Genomic DNA, 12,086 nt, shown 5'->3' on the forward strand with positions numbered 1-12,086 from the left:
TATAGGGAATAAACCTCCATATTTCTGTCATTTTAGGGAAGAACAGTTGCTTTAGCTTTCAGGAAAGCTTCATAACTTTCTCTATAAATGTTATGGATATAGGGATGCCTGGGTGGCTGGCTCAGTGGTTGAGTGTCTGCCTTCAGCTCAGGGCATGATCCCGGGGTCCTGGGATCGAGTCCCACTTTAGGGCCCCTGCATGGAGCCTACTTCTCCCTCTGCCTGTGTCTCTGCCTCTCTCTGTGTCTCTCATGAATACATAAATAAAATCTTTACCAAAAAAATGTAATGAATATATTGGATTTATTTCTATATATCTTTTCTTGCTTTTCTTAGTGGTATATTTTGAAACATGTTTTCTATCTGTTACTATTGTATAGAAATGAAATTAATTTAATTTAACTTTAAAGATTTATTTATTTATTTGAGAATGAGAGAGAGCATGAGCAGAGGGTAGGGGGAGAAGCATGCTACCCACCTGAGCAGAAAGCCTGTCACGGCTCTCAGTCCCAGGACATTGGGATCATGACCTGAGCCAAAGGCAGACCTTAACTGACTGAGCCACCCAGGCACCCTGAAATGGAATTAATTTTAGATCTCTCCATTTTAACCAACCATCCTCAATTATTCTATTAACTCTAATTATTTGTCAGCTAATCTCCTTGGATTTTCTGTGTTAGCAATCCATTACTTTTCAAATAATGATTATTTTTCCCCCTTTTCAACCGTTATAACCTATAAACGTTATAAGTTCTCTTTCTCCTTTTACTTAAACAGGATCCTTAGTTTGGTGTTAACATAAGGTGGTAATAGTCCTTGAGTTCTTTCTGATCTGATTTTAAAGGTGAAGTTCTTATGTTTCAGATTTAGGTATTTGGTTGGTTTTTGGGTTTTGGTAAATAATTTTATTAAGTTATCTTTTAATCCTAGATCATTAGGCAATTTTATTCCAAATAGGTATTGAATTACATTGAATGCTTTTACTGCATTTAGTAAGATAATTTTTTTCTCTCTTAATCAGTGAATAAAAATCATGAATTTTCTAATATTAAACCAACTTTGCCTTGCTGAGATAAGCATAGCTTAGTTATGATGTTTATCTGTTCTGTTCATTGGTAGTTCATTGGCATATGATTTGTTTAGGGTTTTTACATCTGTGTTGGTAAGTGAAATTATGCTGCTTGTAGTATTCCTTTCTTGTACTCTTTTTTTTTTAAGATTTTATTTATTGATTCGAGAGACAGGGTATGAGGGGGGAGAGAGCATGAGCAGGGGGGAGGGGCAGGGGGAGAGGGATGAGCAGACTCCCCGCTGAGCAGAGAGCCTGATGCAGGATTCAGTCCCAGGACACTGGGATCACGACCTGAGCGGAAGGCAGATGCTCAATCACTGAGCCACCCAGGCATCCCCTCTTTCTTGTACTCTTATCTGTGTTTGTTATCAAGGTTATACTAACCTCGTAACATTGGAAAGCTGGAGTGTTTCATATTTCTGTTCCGTGGAAGAATTGTCATGATTTTGGAAAGAGATTTTTTTTTAAGATTTTTATTTATTTATTTGAGAGAGCTTATAATTTTCTTATTTATTTATTTATTTATTTATTTATTCGTTTATTTATTTAAATTCAATTTGCCAGCATATAGTATAACACCCAGTGCTCATCTCATCGCATGCCTTCCTTAATGCCCATCACCCAGTTACCGCATTCTCCCCCAACCCCCTTCTGCAATCCTCTGTTTCCCAGAGTTAGGATCTCTCATGGTTTGTTTCCTCTCTAATTTTTCCCCACTTAGTTTTCCTCCTTTCCCTTATGGTCCCTTTCACTATTTCTTATATTCCACATATGAATGAGACCATATAATAATTGTCTTATACTTTTCAATATATCTTGCCTGCTAGTCTTTTATGGTCATACTTTCCTCCAACTCACCATTGCTAACTCCTGGTAGTTACAAACCTGTTCACCATTTCTATAATTTTATCATTTTGAGAATGTTATATAAATGGACTCGAATAGTACATCATCTTTAAGACTGACCTTTTTCTTTTTTTTCTTTTTTAAAGATTTTATTTATTTATTCATGAGAGACACAGACAGAGAGAGAGGCAGAGACACAGGCAGAGGGAGAAGCAGGCTCCATGCAGGGAGCCCATGATGATGGGACTCCATCCGGGGACTCCAGGATCACGCCCCAGGATCATGTCCCAGGCCGCGCTAAACTGCTGAGCCACCCAGGGATCCCCCGAGACTGATCTTTTTCACTTGGCCTAATGCCCTTCAATCCATTAGAATTGTTGTGTGTATTGATAGTTTGTTCTTTTGTATGGCTGAGGAGTAGTCCATGGTATTGATGTACCAGAGGGTTTTTTTTTAAACTATTTATCTATTAAAGGACATTTTAGTTGGCTCAAGTTTTGACTATTACAAATAAAGCTGCTAATATTCGATAAAGGAGGAAAGACTATCCATTGGAAGAAAGACAGTCTCTTCAATAAATGGTGCTGGGAAAATTGGACATCCACATGCAGAAGAATGAAACTAGACCACTCTCTTTCACCATACACAAAGATAAACTCAAAATGGATGAAAGATCTAAATGTGAGACAAGATTCCATCAAAATCCTAGAGAAGAACACAGGCAACACCCTTTTTGAACTCGGCCATAGTAACTTCTTGCCAGATACATCCACGAAGGCAAAAGAAACAAAAGCAAAAATGAACTATTGGGACTTCATCAAGATAAGAAGCTTTTGCACAGCAAAGGATACAGTCAACAAAACTCAAAGACAACCTACAGAATGGGAGAAGATATTTGCAAATGACATATCAGATAAAGGGCTAGTTTCCAAGATCTATAAAGAACTTATTAAACTCAACACCAAAGAAACAAACAATCCAATCATGAAATGGGCAAAAGACATGAACAGAAATCTCACAGAGGAAGACATAGACATGGCCAACATGCATATGAGAAAATGCTCTGCATCACTTGCCATCAGGGAAATACAAATCAAAACTACAATGAGATACCACCTCACACCAGTGAGAATGGGGAAAATTAACAAGGCAGGAAACAACAAATGTTGGAGAGGATGCGGAGAAAAGGGAACCCTCTTACACTGTTGGTGGGAATGTGAACTGGTGCAGCCACTCTGGAAAACTGTGTGGAGGTTCCTCAAACAGTTAAAAATATACCTGCCCTACGACCCAGCAATTGCACTGTTGGGGATTTACCCCAAAGATACAAATGCAATGAAACGCCGGGACACCTGCACCCCGATGTTTCTAGCAGCAATGGCCACTATAGCCAAACTGTGGAAGGAGCCTCGGTGTCCAACGAAAGATGAATGGATAAAGAAGATGTGGTTTATGTATACAATGGAATATTACTCAGCTATTAGAAATGACAAATACCCACCATTTGCTTCAACGTGGGTGGAACTGGAGGGTATTATGCTGAGTGAAGTAAGTCAGTCGGAGAAGGACAAACATTATATGTTCTCATTCATTTGGGGAATATAAATAATAGTGAAAGGGAAAATAAGGGAAGGGAGAAGAAATGGGTGGGAAATATCAGAAAGGGAGACAGAACGTAAAGACTGCTAACTCTGGGAAACGAACTAGGGGTGGTAGAAGGGGAGGAGGGCGGGGGGTGGGAGTGAATGGGTGACGGGCACTGGGTGTTATTCTGTATGTTAGTAAATTGAACACCAATAAAAAAAAATAAAAATAAAAAAAAAAAAAAAAAAAAAACAAATAAAGCTGCTATGAACATTTGTGTATATATTTTCTTAAAAGATTTATTTATTTTAGAGAGAGAGAAAGGGAAGGGGCAGAGGGAAAGGGAGAGAGAATCCTCAAGCTGAGTATCTGCTGAGCACAGAGCTTGACATGGGGCTTGATTCCCAGACCCTGAGATAATGACCTGAGCTAAAATTAAGAGTCAACTGCTTAACAGACTGAACCGCCCAGGCTCCACTTGTGTACACATTTTTGTGCAGACATAAGTTATCATTTCCCTGAGATAAATGCCCAGGAGTCCTTTTGCTGGATGATATGGTAAGTATATGTTTAGTTTTCTAAGGAAATTGCAAACTATTTTCCAGAATGGTTGTACCATTTTATAATTTGATGGTAAAAAGCAAACAATCCACTTAGAAGATAAAGAAAAGCAATGAAGTGATATTTCATTGAAGAGGATATACAGATATAAGCACATAAAAAGATGTTCAACATCACTAGCCAATAGCACTGTTAGAAAAGTAAAATATGGGGCAGCTGGGTGGCTCAAGGGTTTGAGCGTCTGCCTTCCACTCAGGTTGTGATCCCAGGGTTCTGGGATCAAGTCCCACATCAGGCTCCCTGAGAGGGGCCTGCTTCTGCCTCTGCCTATGTGTCTGCCTCTCTCTGTGTGTGTCTCATGAATAAATAAATAAAATCTTAAAAATGAATAAATAAATAAATAAATAAATAAATAAACAAACAAAATCTTAAAAAAAAGAAAAAGAAAAGAAAAGCTAAAATATAAACAATCAAAGACAGTATCAAATGCTGGCAAGGATGTGGAGAACCTGGATCTCTAAACATTGCTGGTGAGAATGTAAAATTATATATATTCTATATACAATTCCATTATTAGATATATTTTACAATTATTTTATCCAGGTATATATCTTAGTTTTCCATTCTTATAATAGTCTCTCAGAGTTTTAAATTTCGATGAAGTCCAATTTATTGACTTTTTTCTTTTTTTATTTACTTTTTAAAAATTTTTTTTTTAATTTATTCATGAGATACATGCAGAGAAAGGCAGCGACATAGGCAGAGGGAGAAGCAGGCTTCCTATGGGGAGCCTGACTCAGGACACTATTCCAGGACCCGGGATCATGACCTGAGTCAAAGGCAGATGTTCAACCACTGAGTCGCCCCAGTGCCCCCCCCCCATTTTTTTTACATGTTTTAAAACTTTTTTCTATTTAGAACTGTGCTTTTGGTTTCACGTTTGCCTAGCCTCAGATCCAAGGATTGTTCCCATGCTCTCTTCTAAAGTTTTATAGTTTTGTCTTTTGCATTTAAATATATCATTGATTTTGAGTTGATTTCTATAGAATTTATGAAGCTTAAGTCGAGGTTCATTTCATGGATTGATTGATTATCTATGGATGTTCAATTGCTTTAGCACCATTTATTAAAAAGATGATCTTTTCTCCATCAAATTGCTTTTGCATCTTTGTCAAAAAAAAATCAGCCAGTCTTGCTTACCCGTTCTATTTTGGGGTTCTGTATTCTGTTTCATTGATTTATGTGTATATTCCTCTGCCCATATTATACTGTCTTGATTACTGTAGCTATATAATAATAATTATATAGAGTGCTCCTTTCCAATTTTCTATTTCCCAACTTTATTTCAAAATCCTTTTAGCTCTTCCAGTTCCATTACCTTTCCAAATACATTTTAGAAAATTTTGTTTATATCTACAAAAAGTCTTACTGGGATATTAATAAGAATTGCATGAAACCTGTGTATCAGTTTGGGGAGAAATGAAACTTTTATTATGTTGAATTTTCCAATCCATGGATATGCTGGCTTTCCATTTATTTAAATATTTTATTTCTGTCATCAATGTTTTGTAGTTTTTAACATAAAAGTATAGTATATATTTTGTTATATTTATCCCAAAGTATTTCTCTTTTATTTTTGAGTGGTTGTAATGGTATTGCTTTTCCTTTTGTTGTCCACATGTTCATTGACAGTACATAGGAATACTATTGATTTTTATATGTTGATCTTGTTTCCTATGACCTTGCTAAATTCACTTATTAGTTCTAGGAGTTTTTATGTAGATTTCTTGGCATTTCCTATGTAGATCATCATGTCATCTGAAAATAGGGATGCTTTGGTTTCATCCTTCTTGATCTGTATGGTTTGTATTGCCTGATCGTTCTGGCAAGGATTCCAGTATTATGCTGAATAACAGCAAAAAGAGCAGACATCTTTGCCTTGTTCTGGATCTTAAAAGGAAATCATTGTCTTTCACCATGTGTTTCACGGCAGCTATAGGATTTTTGAAGGCATTCTTTATCAATTGAGGAAGCTACTCTCTATTCCTAATTTTTTTTAACATTTTATTGATTTATTTGACAGAGAGAGAGAGGGAGCACAAGCAGGGGGAACAGCAGAGAGGAAGAAGCAGCTCCCTGCTGAGAGGGAGCCAGACATGGGATTCAATCCCAGGACCTTGAGATCATGACCTGAGCCTAGGGCAGATATATGCTTAACCGACTGAGCCACCCAGGAGCCACTCTATTCCGAATTTTCTGAGCATTTTTATCATTAATATGCGTTGAATGTTTTTTGCATTATTTTTATTGAGATAAAATTAAAATTTTATTGAGATAAAACATAACAAAGAATTAATTATTTAAACCATTCAAAGTGTACAATTCAAGGTTCTTTTTAGTATATTCACAATGCTGTGTAACTATCACCACCATCCAACTTCTCAACTCTCTTAATACCTTAAATAGAAATCCATACACATTAAGCAATCACTCTCCATTCCTCCTTCCCCTCAGCCCCTCGCAATCACCGATCTACTTTCTCTGTATATAGATGTATCTAATATGGATGTTTTATAAAAATGGATCCACACAATATGTGACTTTTGTGTCTTTCACTTAGCATAATGTTTTCAATTTCATTCATGTTGTAGCATGTGTCAATATTTCATTCCTTTTCATGACTGAATAATTTTCCATTGTATGGATATCTCAAAGTTTGTTTATTCATTCACCAGTCGATGGACATTTGAGTTGTTTCCACTTTTTGGCTATTATGAATAGTACCGTTATGAACACTCGTGTTTTTATGTGAACATAGGTTTTCACTTCTCTTGGGTATATATCTAGGAATGGAATTGCGGGGTCATGCAGTAACTCTGTGTTTAACTTGTTCATAAACAGGGTGAGTTTTGAGGTAGGCAAGATTAAGGCAAACTTTGTGAGCTGATCTTCCAAGGAGCTACCAGGTGAGTCAAAGCAATTAATTACAATTCTTTGTAAATGAAGTCTGTTTTGCCCCCCTCCACGCCACTACCAGGAAAGTGGGGTGTTATTTTCAGGCTGCCACTGGGCTTGGATTGGGGGATGTAACCATGATCTGTTAAAATTCCACAAAGCTGGGCAGCCCCTGTGGCTCAGCGGTTTAGCACCACCTGCAGCCCAGGGTGTGATCCTGGAGACCCTGGATCGAGTCCCACGTCAGGCTCCCTGCATGAAGCCTGCATCTCCCTCTGCCTGTGTCTCTGCCTCTCTCTCTCCTCTCTGTGTATTCTCATGAATAAATAAATAAAATATTTTTAAAAAATTCCACAAAGCCACTATTCTTACTGAGATTTGGCTTTTTTGTTTGTTTTTTGTTTTTGTTTTTGTTTTTGATTAAACACTCTCCTTGTCACTGTAAGCTTTTAGTTAGTTTCCAGAATTCTGAAAAAGTTGCTTTTGCCAGTTTTTAATTGCTTTTATGGAAGGGCAGATTTGTGAAATTCCTCTCTTCAACATTTTTGCTGATATCCTCGAATGATAAATTTTGTCAAGTGCTTTTTCTGCATCAGTTGATATGATCATTTCACTTTTCTTCTCTAGACCATTTATATGGTGGTTCACATAGATTGATTTTCAAATATGGAACCAGCTTTGCATCTCTGGAATAAGTCCTCATCATTCATGATGTATGACTATTTTTATGTGTTGCTCAATTCTATTTGATAATACTTCATTAAGTACTTTTCTGCCTATATTCATGAGAGCTGTTTGTCTGCAGTTGTCTTTTTTGGGACTGACTTTGGTGTCAGGATGATACTACCTCATAAAATAAGTTCAGAAAGGTTCTCCTTTCTATTTTTTGGAAAAGATTTTACAAATTTGGTGTTCTTTTAAAAATGTTTGATAGATTTCACCTAGAATTCATGTTTGCTAGAATTTATGTGAGCCTGGGGATTCTTTTCTTGGGAGTTTTAAAGTTATAAATTTCTATAGTTGTTAGAGGGCTACTCAAATTATTTATTTCATATTGGGTGAGTTGTGGTACTTCGTGTTTTTTGAAAAATTGCTCTATTTCATGTAATTCACCAAATTTATGTGTAGAGTTGTTCATACTATTTCCTTATTATCCTTTTGATGTTTGCAAGATCTCCAGTGATATCCTGTGTTTCATTTCTGGTATTAGTAATTTGTGCCTTCTCTCCTTTGGTGTTTGCCAGTCTTGCTAGAGATGTGTCACTATTATTGTTCTTTTCAAAGAATCAGCTCCTTGTTTTATTGATTTTCTATATTGTTTTTTCTGTTTTCAATTTTATTGATTTATGCTCTTATTATTGTTGTTTATTTATTTTTTTATTCTTTGGACTTATTTTGTATTCCTTTATGAAGTTTCTTAATATTAGGTGACTGTTTTGAGATTTTTTTTCCTTTTTTTTAATGTAAGCATTTAGTGGTAAAAAAAATAAAAAAGCACTGGTATAGCAGCATCTCAAAAATTTTGATATGCTAGATTTTTATTTCCATCCAATTCAATGTATTTCTTATTTTCTTTGAGATTTCCTTTTTGATCCCTGGATTATTTAAAAGTATACTATTTGTTCTCAAGTGCTTAGATATTTTCTGTTATCTTTCTGCTATTGGTTTCTAGTTTGATTCTTTGGTAATCAGAGAACACACTCTGATTTCCATTCTTTTAATTTTGTTGAGATTTATGGTTCAGAATATGAATGGTCTTGTTCTATGTTCCACAGATAATTTGTTATTTTTTGCGTATATGATAAAATGTTTCTATTTAGAATTAGCCTGCTGGACTCAGTTTAGATGATCCCGATTTTGTTGGCAATATCCAAAGTGTCAGAGTCAGAAGCCAGGTGAACATATGCCTTCTTCTCTTTATCAGGCTTGATTGGATGTTGACCTTGGAAACCTCAATGTTGTAGAGCTTCTTCACAGCCTGTTTGATTTGGTGCTTATTGGCTCTGACATACACAATGAACATTGTGTGCTGTTGTCTTCTATCATTTTCAAGGCTGACTGTGGTCAGGGGGAAGTTGATGATGGTACAATAGTCAAATCTGTTTCTTTTGAGGGTGCTCTTCTAAGGATATATTGGCTGCTTTTAGAACTATAGTGGCTTGGGCCACTAGAAGTTGAGTGTTGTGTGAATATCCTCCACCCATTCCTTCTTCTTTTCTGGATACCTTTCAGCACTGCTCTCTTGGCCTTCAAAACCTTGGCTTTAGCTTTGGAAGGGGCAGGGGCTTCCTTCTTCACTGTCACTGCCATCTTTTTGCCATGGACACTTTAAAAGAATGTTTATTCTGCTGTTATTGGGTGGAATGTTATATAAATGTTAATTAGATCCTGTTGGTTGATGATGTGTTAAGTTCTTATATATCCTTGTTGATTGCCTAGAAGTTTTATCAGTTGTTTATAAGAGAGGTGTTGAAGTCTCCAAATGTAATTGCATGTCATCCTTGTGTGGGGGCCATGCTAATCTTCTCTGTACCATTCCAATTTTAGCATATGTGCTGCTGAAGTGAGCACTCTCCAACTGTAATTGCATTAATTTTTGCTTTACATGTTTTCCAGCTCTGTTGGTTTATGCGTACAAATTTGGGATTCCTATGTCTTCTTGGTAGACTGGCTCTTTTATCATTTTCTAAAATTCCTTTCAGGCAGGTAATTTTTTTGCTCTGAGGATGATTTTGTCTGATAATAACATAGCCACTCCTGCTTTCTTCTAATTGATGTTTGCATAGTGTATATATTTTTATTCTTTTAATTTTAACCTATCTATATGGTATTTGAAGTGAGTTTCATGGTTGTGTTTTATGTTTGACTCTACTCTGTCAATCTTTGCCTTTCAATTGCTGTAATTATACCATTTACATTTAATGTAAATAATGATATGTTAAGGCTTTAGTTTGCCATTTTAATTTTTGTTTTCTGTGGATTGTTTGTTTCTGTTTCTTTTACCTGTCTTCCTTGGGTTATTTGAACATATTTTAGAATCTCATTTTGATTTATTTGTAGTTTTTAAAAATCTTTAATAGCTTGTCAAAAAAATTATAAAAATAATACAGGTTCATTATAAAAAATTCAAATAATACCTAAAATAAGAAGTAAAAACAGCTCCATTCTTCTGAAGAGGTGCAAAATAAAATAAGGTATCATTTTCCAAACTACAGGATAGGTAAGATTAAAAGAATGATGAAGCAATGATGATTGTGGAAAACCAATTATCCCTGCCTACATAGAGACCAGGTAAAAGGAAACATAAACACAAACTTCAAAAAATGTTATTAAAAAGAATGATAATATCCAGCACTGGTAAGCATGTAAGCCAGGGCTTCTCAGCCTTAGTACTATTGACATAAATCTTTGTCGTGAAGGACTGTACTGTGTGTTGTAGGGCATTTCACAGCATCTCTGGCCTGTAACACTAGATACCAGTAGCATCTCTAACCCTGTCCCCCTGACCCTAGAGTATTTTTTGAGTATATCTCTTTCTACAGAGTTTTAATGGTTGCCCTAAGTGTTACATACTTATACATAGATGAGTTTTCATACTCTACTGATGGCTACATTTTACCAATATATAAATCTTATCTTCCTGTGAATTCCTTTCCTCCCTCCCATTTGTAATTATTTTAAGTATTTTGTGTACATACACTGAGAACCATATCACATAATGTAATTTTTTTTTTTTTGCTCCAAAAGTAAAAATTCAGAAAATTCAAGAGAAGGAAACTATTTTATTTGCCTATATTTTTACTATTCTTATTTTTTTATTCCTTGTTGATATTTTAAATTCTTATTTTTTATCATTCCTCTTCTTTTTCAAGAATTTCCATTAGCTATTTTTTTAGAGTAAGTCTGCTGGTGACAAATTCTCTTAGTTTTTCTTTATTTGAAAATATCTTGATTTCCCCTTCATTCCTAGGAGTATTTTAACTGGTTATAGAATTCTAAGTTGACAGTTATTTTCTTATAGCACATAAAAAATTTTGTGCCACTTTCTTATGACCTACACAATTTCTTTTTTTTTTTTTTTAATTTTTATTTATTTATGATAGTCACACACACACACACACACAGAGAGGCAGAGACACAGGCAGAGGGAGAAGCAGGCTCCATGCACCGGGAGCCCGACGTGGGATTCGATCTCGGGTCTCCAGGATCGTGCCCTGGGCCAAAGGCAGGCGCCAAACCGCTGCGCCATCCAGGGATCCCCCACAATTTCTGATAATAAATCCATTGCCAAAAAAAAAAAAAAAGAAAAGAAAAAAATCCACTGCCGTTTGAATGATTTTCCCTATAGATAAGGTATCATTGCTCTTTCATTGATGTCAAGATTTTTCTTTATTTTTAGTTTTTTGAATTTTGATTATCATGTGCTGTGGCATGAATTTCTTTGAGTTTATTCTGTTTAGAATTCATTAAGCTCCTTGAATTTGTAGGCTTATGCCTTTTGCCAAATTTGAGGAAATCAGCCATGATTTTTTCAAATGCTTTTTCAATCTTACATTTTTCCTCTTCTCATAACTCTAAAGACGTGAATGTTAGATCTTTTGTTATAGTTTTACAGTTCCCTGAGGCTCTATTTATTTTTTCCCTTTCCTTTGTATAGACTGGGTAATTCCTATTGTTCTTTCTGTTTATCAATTCCCTTCTCTATCCCCTCCATTCTGATGTTCAGCCTATCAAGTGAGGTTTGTTTTTTTTTTTTTTTTAACCTTGGTTACTGTATATTTCAGTTCCAATGTTTCTGTTGGATTCTTCTTTTTATTTCTTTATTGACACCATTTCTTTGCTTAAACTTTCTATTTTTTCATTTGTTTTAATCATGTTCATAATTGTGTTTTGAAGTAATTTTGAAATGGCTACTTTAAAATCCTTCTTAGATAATTTTAGTTTACCTATTGGCACCTCATTGTTGGCATCGGCTGACTGTCTTCTTATTCCAGTTGAGATTTTCCTGGCTGTTGGATCATTAGTCATTTTAGATTGTAGCCTGAACATTTTTAGTGTTATGTTAGGA

At 35.5% G+C, this 12,086-nt stretch overlaps 1 non-coding gene across 1 annotated transcript; it reads right to left on the reverse strand.

Moving 5' to 3' along the window:
- Nucleotides 1-9,480: 9,480 nt before the first annotated feature.
- LOC140628872 (U6 spliceosomal RNA) lies at nucleotides 9,481-9,589 on the reverse strand. Its single transcript, XR_012026804.1, has one exon. It is a non-coding gene; the product is annotated as a U6 spliceosomal RNA (small nuclear RNA).
- Nucleotides 9,590-12,086: the final 2,497 nt, after the last annotated feature.

This window comes from Canis lupus, chromosome X (assembly GCF_048164855.1).
Source record: "Canis lupus baileyi chromosome X, mCanLup2.hap1, whole genome shotgun sequence".
In the NCBI taxonomy this organism is placed as follows: Eukaryota; Metazoa; Chordata; class Mammalia; order Carnivora; family Canidae; genus Canis; species Canis lupus.